Raw genomic sequence first — 8,862 nt, forward strand, 5'->3', positions numbered from 1 at the left:
GATGGGACTGGATACCATGATCTTAGTTTTCTGAATGTTGAGCTTTAAGCCAGCTTTTTCACTCTCTTCTTTCAGTTTCATCAAGAGGCTCTTTAGTTCTTCTTCTTCTTTCTGCCATAAAGGTGATGTCATCTGCGTATCTGAGGTTATTGATACTTCTCCCGGCAATCTTGATTCTAGCCTGTGCTCCATCCAGCCCAGCATTTTGCATGATGTACTCTGCATATAATTTAAATAAGCAGGGTGACAATATACAGCCTTGATGTACTCCTTTCCTGATTTGAAACCAGTCTGTTGTTCCATGTACAGTTCTAACTTGCTTCCTGACCTGCAACAGTCAAGAGTCAACTCTTTGATATGTCTAAGGAGAGCTTATTAATTTTCAGATTCCTGGGATTTACCTTCAGAGATTCTGATTCGGTTTTCTGGAGGAGGGTCCCAAGAACTTGATTTAGAAGCAAGCAACTTGTCAGTTTGGATGTATGTAGTCTCTGGACACATTGAGAAAAACTGGACAGAAAATTCAGGAGTCCATGGCTTGTGACAATGGTGGCAATAATTACAATTATATCCTTATAAAAGACCCTGATACTGGGAGAGATTGAAGGCAGAAAGATAAGAGGATGACAGAGGATAAGATGGTTGGATGGCATCATGGATTTAATGGACATGAACTTGGGCAAACTCCAGGATATGGTGAGGGACAGGGAAGGCTGGCATGCTGCAGTCCATGGGGTCACAAGAAGTCAGACACAACTTGATGACTGAACAACAACATTCTGGCTTACACTCTGTGTTCTTCAAATCAATAAGAAACTTGATCACAGATGGAAAACAATATCCAAGGACCATTCTCATTCCTTAATGGTCATTCAATGTAGCACCACTCTAAATAGGCAGCAAAAAATCCTGACATGTTACACTCACGAGAGCTGGACTGAGAGATGCCCAGGAGGAAGGGTGATGCACCTGTCTGCTTTATCTCGCCGGTGCATACATCTCGTCTCTTCTGGACTGCAGCCAAGCCTGGAGGCATTCCATACTGAGGTGTGTCAGCCTTGGATGCTTTCACTGGAAATGTATGACTTTGGGAGATTCGATTAGTTCAGATAAACTTCAGGGGCCTCCAATGCTTGTCCAAACCATTTTAACTTCACACCTCACTAGTCTTTAGGAAGATTGAAAGCCCTAGAGTTGTGTGGGTGGAGTGAAGAGGCCAGCTTTGATAGCAACTTATGCCCCAAGCTTTTGTCAGGAGCTCCAACTCCATGACTGGTTACTTTGTGTTGCCTCAACCTGTTCTATACTTCTACCGAATTTACAGGTATTATATCTGTCTGAGAAGCTGATATTCAATCAGAGGACTGATGAGTAGTTGAACTCAGGAAACTTCCTTGGGTGAACTGCAAATGTGAATATAACCCCTACTCAAAGCACAGATATTTGATAATACCAGACAGTCCAATGGGCTGTTGTAGTATGATGCATACTCTTCTGAACATCTATTGAAGCACTTCTGTCCTCAAGGAATTCTGAAGTTGCAAGTGTCTCTCCTTTCTCTCTTTGGTCCCTCTGCCTCTTTTATCTATATCTCCATCCTCTATGTATTTCCTGAAACCTATGTTGGATGAGTTTGATGTATTCTATAATAGGGGGCAGAAAAAGTGAAAAAATAGGTTTTATTTTTCCTATCTGATGGTTTCCTTTCATTCATTATCAAACCTTTATTGACTACTTCCAATATGTCAGGAAATGAACTAGATGTAGTCCATGGAGCAACACACAGGGCAGATAGATGAACTGATCTCTACCTATATAAAGCTCACAGTCTAGCATGGAAGGAACCATGCTAAATGTCCATCAACAGATGAATGGATAAAAAAAGTGTGGTACATTTTTTCAATGGAATATTACTCAGCCATAAAAAGGAACAAAATTGGATCATTTGTAGCGATGCGGATGAATCTAGAGTCTGTTGTACAGGGTGAAGTAAGACAGAGAAAAATAGGCACCTGTGCGAACATGGCGCTGTGCGCGGTGCGGAGCGTGCGGGCCTCGGTCGGCGGCCTGCGCGCCATCTCGGCACCCAGCGCGCCCTGCTCGCCGCGGCCCTGGGGACTGCGAGCGGGTGCAGTCCGGGAGCTGCGCACCGGCCCTGCTCTGCTGTCGGTGCGGAAATTCACAGAGAAACACGAATGGGTAACAATAGAAAATGGTGTCGAAACAGTGGGAATCAGCAATTTTGCACAGGAAGCTTTGGGAGATGTTGTTTACTGTAGTCTGCCTGAAGTTGGGACAAAGTTGAACAAACAAGAGGAGTTTGGTGCTTTGGAAAGTGTGAAAGCTGCTAGTGAACTCTATTCTCCTCTATCAGGAGAAGTAACTGAAATTAATAAAGCTCTAGCAGAAAATCCAGGACTTGTCAACAAGTCTTGTTACGAAGATGGTTGGCTGATCAAGATGACATTCAGTAACCCTTCAGAACTAGATGAACTAATGAGTGAAGAAGCATATGAGAAATACATAAAATCTATTGAGGAGTGAAACTGGAACCCCTAAATAAACTACTTTGAAACAACTTAATCTAGCATAGTTGTCTTAAATTAGTGGTAGATAGATATTCAGAAAGCAACTTTTAGCAAAAGAAACTACTTTTAACAATGTTTCCTGAAGAAAATACCCCTTAACTTTCTAATGACTTCAGATAAACACTGCATCTTTTTCCACAGCATCCTGTGATTTTTAGGCTAGGCTCCAGTTATAATATTCAGAATTCCTGAAATTATCTCTGGTAAAACTAATTACAAAAATTATGTAATTCAAGGATAACATGGTTATCTTAAACCTTATATGACTTGTAACTTGCTTACAGCTATCCTTGGATTTGGGTCAAAATTATCTTTCCACTAGAAATAACTGACAGTGGAGAAAAGTTTGTTAGTTGTATAGTGTCCAGTGAAGAATATTACTATCTTAATTTTGCAATACACTGTGTTTGCTGGTGCTATTTTTATACAGTGAAGCAACAGCCTTGCAGGAGAATAAACAATAAAAAAAAATACAGAGAAAAATAAATATCATATATATGAAGAAAAATGGTCCAGATGAACCTATTTTCAGGACAGGAATAGAGACACAGATATAGAGAACAGACGAGTGAACACAGGGCTGGATGGAGAGGGTGGGACAAATTGAGAGAGTAACATTGACCTATATACACTATGGTGTGATAGTGTGTAGAGAGCTAGTGGGAAGCTGCTGTATCACACAAGGAGCTCAGTTCAGTGCTCTGTAGTGATCTAGAGGAGTGGGATGAAGGGAGTGGGAGGAAGAGTGAAGAGGGAGGGGATATATGTATACCTATAGCTGATTCACTTCATTGTACAGTAGCAGCCAACACTATATTGTAAAAAAAAAAATTACACTCCAATTAAAAAAAAAAAACTCACAGTCCAGTGGTAAAGCAGACATTAATCACATATAGAAAAAAAAATGTAAAATTAAAGTGGGTACATCATTGGGTCTCAGTAAGAGTTGGTTAGATAAATGAATGAGTAATGACACCAACATGCAAATGAGATCTTTTATTTAAGGACCTTGGAGAACTTCACAAATGCTAATTCAAATTCACTCCAAATATTTTGGAGGATCAGTGGGATCTGGTACAAAACCACTTTCATTTAGAATTCAGATTAGGTACATAACCCATAGCCTCAACTTGAACCTCAGAGTTTCAAGACAGAAAAGCCATCCTAGGACTCCAGGGTCAGATATAGTATCCACAATATGTTCTGTGTTAGATTCTTTAGCCCTGTTCAAAAAGCCCAGATTGTAGTTGCATGATGAGCCTTGAGTAAATGCCCTCTGTGCAATGTAGGTCCTGCAGGTCAGAGGTTACACCTCCCCCATTTCCTTGTAAAGTACCCTCTATGCTAAGTCGCTTCAGAGTCGTGTCTGACTCTGTGCAACCCCACAGACGGCAGCTGGATACATGCTTATTGCCCTGTTAGTTTATCTCTTTTTTAATACAATTGGTGTTTGAGTTATTTCTAAGCACCAGGAGCTCACTGGCCAAGTCCTCTAAGTACATCTCATTTAATCCTCATAACAAACCTGTTAGGCAAGAGTTGATAACAATATTTTGAAGAAAACTAAAGCCCAGTGACATAAGGTAATTTTCCAGAGGTCACTCAGCTAGAAAGTGATAAAGTTGAGATTTGAACCCTGGTGTCTTGAGAAAGAGCCCCTGCTTTTCCATATACCACACTGCATTTTTACTCATCATTAAATGGATATTTATTATCTGTTGTGTTTTCTGTAACTTTCTGGAGACATTACAATTGACACAGGATGCCATTTCACTATTTTTATGAAGTCTATCCACCTCAGCATTTATCAAATCCCAGAGAATCCTGTAGAATTCTTTAGCTGCAGGCAAGTCTGAGATGTAAACTATTCTAAATAGGGGAATGACATAATCAGACTAGCAGTGCAGAGAGATTACTGTGACTGCCAAGTGGAGTAAGAATAAAAGGGGTGGGGGATAGAAGTCCAGAGATGGCCTGCAGTAAATGTATGGCATGGGAACAGAGGTATTACAGAAGTGGCAGCTATGGGTCTCAATCTCTAAGTAGAGGTTGGGGTTGAGCAAAAAGAAAAAGAAGAAATTGATATTACATGCAAGCTGCTGGTCTGAGTGATTCAATGTACCATTCAGCTGGATGCCAATCACCGGCAGGCGCAAGGGGTGGTTTAGTATTTGGCTATGTCAAATGTTGACTCCCACGTTCCTGACCTCTAATAAACATCATGAATCTCTGTACTCAAGACAGGTAATCATTGTTTTTTCTAGAAAAATGCCTGTGTCTCTATTTCTAAATGAGCCATGCTGCTCATGGTTTATTGATTGCTCTAATTTAATGCCCGGAGGCAATCTCCTATTGGTCCCTGAGGAGGAAAAGGCACTTGAAAACCAGAAAAGAACAGATGACTCCATTCATATGGCTTAATCAGTCTGGAAACCACAAGCTGGCAGCATGGGGCTCACTGACAGCCAGGAGGGAGTCTTGGCTCAGCCAGGCAACTTCATTACTGTGTGTTTCCCACATAAGCTCATTTACTCACTTCTCTTGTTTAATTATTGCATTTGGAACCATCACAGTGAAGTGAAAGTCACTCAGTCGTGTCCGACTGTTTGTGACCCCAGGGACTATACAGTCCATGGGATTCTCCAGGCCAGAATACTGGAGTGGGTAGCCCTTCCTTTCTCCAGGGAATCTTCCCAGCACAGGAATTAAACTCAGGGCTCCCACATTGCAGACGAATTCTTTACCAGCTGAGCCATGAGGGAAGCCCTTGGGATCATCATAGGTGTTCAAAATTTGGAGGTTTTAAAACAAGGGGACAAAATTTAGACCCTAAAATCATGGAGAAGGGAGCTGTTCCTAACCAATCCCAAGAAATGATTTATGGAAAACAGTTTTGTGGCTGCCACATCCAAGCCAATTCTGGGAGTTTGAATTCAACTAAAAATGGAAACAGTGGCAGATTTTATTTTCTTGGGCTCCAAAATCACTGCAGACAGTGACTGGAGTCATGAAATAAAAAGTTGCTTTCTCCTTGGAAGGAAAATTATGACAAACATAGATAGTGTATTAAAAAGCAGAGACATCACTTTGCTGACAAAGGTCCATATAGTCAAAGCTATGGTTTCTCCAGTAGTCACACATGGATGTGAGAACTGGACCATAAAGAAGGCTGAGTGCCAAAGAATTTATGCTTTCGAACTGTGGTGCTGCAGAAGACTCTTGAGAGTCCCTTGGACAGCAAGAAGATCTAACCAGTCAATCCTAAAGGAAATCAACCCTGAATCTTCATCGGAAGGACTGATGCTGAAGCTGAAGCTCCAATACTTTGGCCACCTGATGCAAAAAGCCAACTCACTGTAAAAGACCCTGATGCTGCGAAAGACTGAGGACAGGAGAAGGGGGCAACAGAGGATGAGACGGTTGGATGGCATCACTGACTCAATGGACATGAGTTTAAGCAAACTTTGGGAAATGGTGAAGGACAGGGAAGACTGATGTGCTGCAGTCCAGGGGGCTTCAAACAGTTAGACATGATTTAGTGACTGAACACCACCAATCTATCCACAGACAGTATAAAATATCTCGGGCATCCCAGTCAGATTCACAAATATTGTTCTGGATTCTCCTGCCTCATCACCACCACAGACTGGCCTGTGCTATGTCCCTGTGTTTATAATGTTTCTTTGGCCTCTCTGGGCATCCTAACTTATCCTTTGGGCCCCCATGCATGCTCATCTCTTCAGGTTCTGGCTCCACCTTGGGACACTCTCACCCAGGTCTCTTGTGGGCCGACATCACATATGACCTTCATGTGGCTCCTGAATACTCATCTAGGAATTAACTTCTGACTGAAGTCTTGTATAGATTTACTCCAACACCTTTGAAACCAAGCTTAGGGAAATCCAAAACATTTGCTTTTAGTTTCATTTACTTCCTTGTGATGAGGTTCCTCTGTCAGTTAGCCTTTCTACATAGCACCAGCTGTTCCTGGTCAATCTGTGCCTCTCTGAGCAATGCTGCCTAGTACGTGAGTGTAAGGAGAAGAGTATGGAGATTCAGGATGAAATAAGAAAGTCAAACAATGGTACTAAGTAGCAGTGGCTACTGGTGAAACTCTCCTGGTCAGAGAGAATCATTTTTCCTCTTCTAAGCAGTAGACAGACTTTTGAGTTGAACACTTCCCTGAGACATAGGAGGGCTTGGTTCTGAGTTATCCAGGAAGAAGCCCTATTTTTTCATTTGGATGAAGTCAGAAACACATTTGCAAGATGGACAAGCAGAAAGCTGAGATTTTGACAGTGTTAAGCAGGGCCACTGACCTATCTTATCAAGCTTATTTCCCAAGTAATTGAACCTTTTTTTTTTTTTTTCCTCATTCCATTTCTATCACCAGACAGATGAATAGGTTTATTTGTCTCTGGGGAGATGACACAGAATTTCTTTACCTGGAAGTGTAAATTAGTCCATTCACTGATGGGAAGGCCCTCCTAGTAAGAGGGTCATCAATAACTACTTTAAAAGCCAGAAAAAGTAGTGGAAACTAGATTTTTTTTTTTCTGGCTTTCATAATAGCGCATTTTCATTGGTGGTATTTGATAAATGGACCCAAGTTTCCATCTAAATTCCATTCTCCACATCAAGGTTATTATTTTAAAGAGCAGAAATCAAAATCTATATGGTAGCAAAGCCTTTTAAAAGTGCATTTCATAGAGGACCTATTTTATGGGAGGTTAATAAGGTATCAACGAAAAAGAGCTGAATCCTCAAATAATCTTGGGTTATCAAAGTTAAACGGTTTTCTCTGTTTTGCAGACTTTGAAATGCAAGCATGAGGCTAACCAAGCAACAAGGGCACAAAATTTAAGGAAGCATTTGTTCTTAGGGCAGCACAAGCACAGGCTTGTCACTTGCATGAAGCTGAGAGTCAGTTCTTCCTTAAAATGTGCATCAATACTCCTTTTGCCTTTTCTTACTCCACATCCTGCTAATTTGTATTGTGAATAACTTCCAAGATTAGGGCATATATGCAGTATATAATACACAACTTACTTGGTCAAGGAACTTGGACATGTATTTGTAGAATAGATAGTAAAGAAGGATGTCCTTAGCAGGTAGACAGCACATTCTGGAGAAGCTGTGCTTGGGTGCAAATTCTTTCTTCTGAATCCATCTTATTTTTCTGTTCTGGCAATTTTATGGTGAGCTCACATTTTCTGTAACCTCTGTGTCAGCGATGCAAAAATCCCTGTTTCCTCATGAGCAGCATTTATCAGGGTTCTTTTTTTAAAATGTATTTTTAAAAAATGTATTTCTTCTTTGTTTATGGATTCATTGCCTTTATCAGTGTGAATGATGCCTTGGCAAAAATGGGAGTGGGGATAGCCCATTAGACATAGGGATACAAATTATCCTTGATAGAGAAAATCTCTGTTCATCAATACTGATGCTGTGTCATCAATTTAATAGCTGAATGCAAAGGACCATTAAATCTAGCCGTGTTTGCCATATCATTATTTATAATAGTGCCCAAGGGTAACATGTATTTAACTCCATGATGGATTGACATAACAAATGCATGGTAATCAATCATATTTTATAAACACTTGTTACCAGGCTACATGTGGAATGTGAAGGTTGACTTGTGGTATTTCAGTGCTTCCCTGTCTAGACTGTTGCTCTGGGCTGGTGTGGGGCCACCTCTGATGGGAACTTTATCCTCAGATCCAGAGTCAAACCTGGTAGTTCTACTTTGATATTCAGTATCATCTTGCCATCTAGCTTAATCTTTGGGAGGGGGCTGGTATAGAGACTTTGCCAGTTCCTCCTTATCTAGAATGGCTCCTCTTTTTAGGTCCCCACCAAGTCATGAGTTTTTCCTTTGCCCATGAATCTCTGCTTTTACTGTTTTCCTTTTGCCATTTGCCTTTAAAGCAATCAATTTCCACTCTTCTCCAAGTTTCCCCTCACTGCAGCTATTTTGTGTTTCCCTTCACTAGAGCTATTTTTTAACTTGTCCTCCTCTTTGAGCTGATCAGGAACAACTTCACTATGAGCAAGGGTAGAGGAGACTGTGCCAGAGTTTCCCTCCCATGCAGGGACTGTTTTGTAAAGTTTAGTCACCCCATGGGGTTCGCCCTCTGCCTATGACAGTTACTTGTAACTTAGAAACTCCACATCCTGTGGGGCCAAAAGAAAGACTGAGATAGTTATTGAGAGTCATTCCAGAGAGAAAAATGTCTGATGGAAAGATATGCCTCTCCCATGAGGATGAGGT

The 8,862-nt window shown here is 41.1% G+C and overlaps 1 protein-coding gene and 1 pseudogene across 1 annotated transcript in view; one reads left to right on the top strand and one right to left on the bottom strand.

Annotated features, from left to right (window-relative positions):
* The window catches only part of CPNE4 (copine IV), a 525,574-nt gene that overhangs the window by 75,462 nt on the left and 441,250 nt on the right, over window positions 1-8,862 (bottom strand). The window lies entirely within an intron of this gene.
* On the top strand, window positions 2,023-2,583 carry LOC104984986 (annotated as a pseudogene).

Source organism: Bison bison, unplaced genomic scaffold, assembly GCF_000754665.1.
Source record: "Bison bison bison isolate TAMUID 2011002044 unplaced genomic scaffold, Bison_UMD1.0 scf7180017864037, whole genome shotgun sequence".
NCBI classification, from domain to species: Eukaryota; Metazoa; Chordata; class Mammalia; order Artiodactyla; family Bovidae; genus Bison; species Bison bison.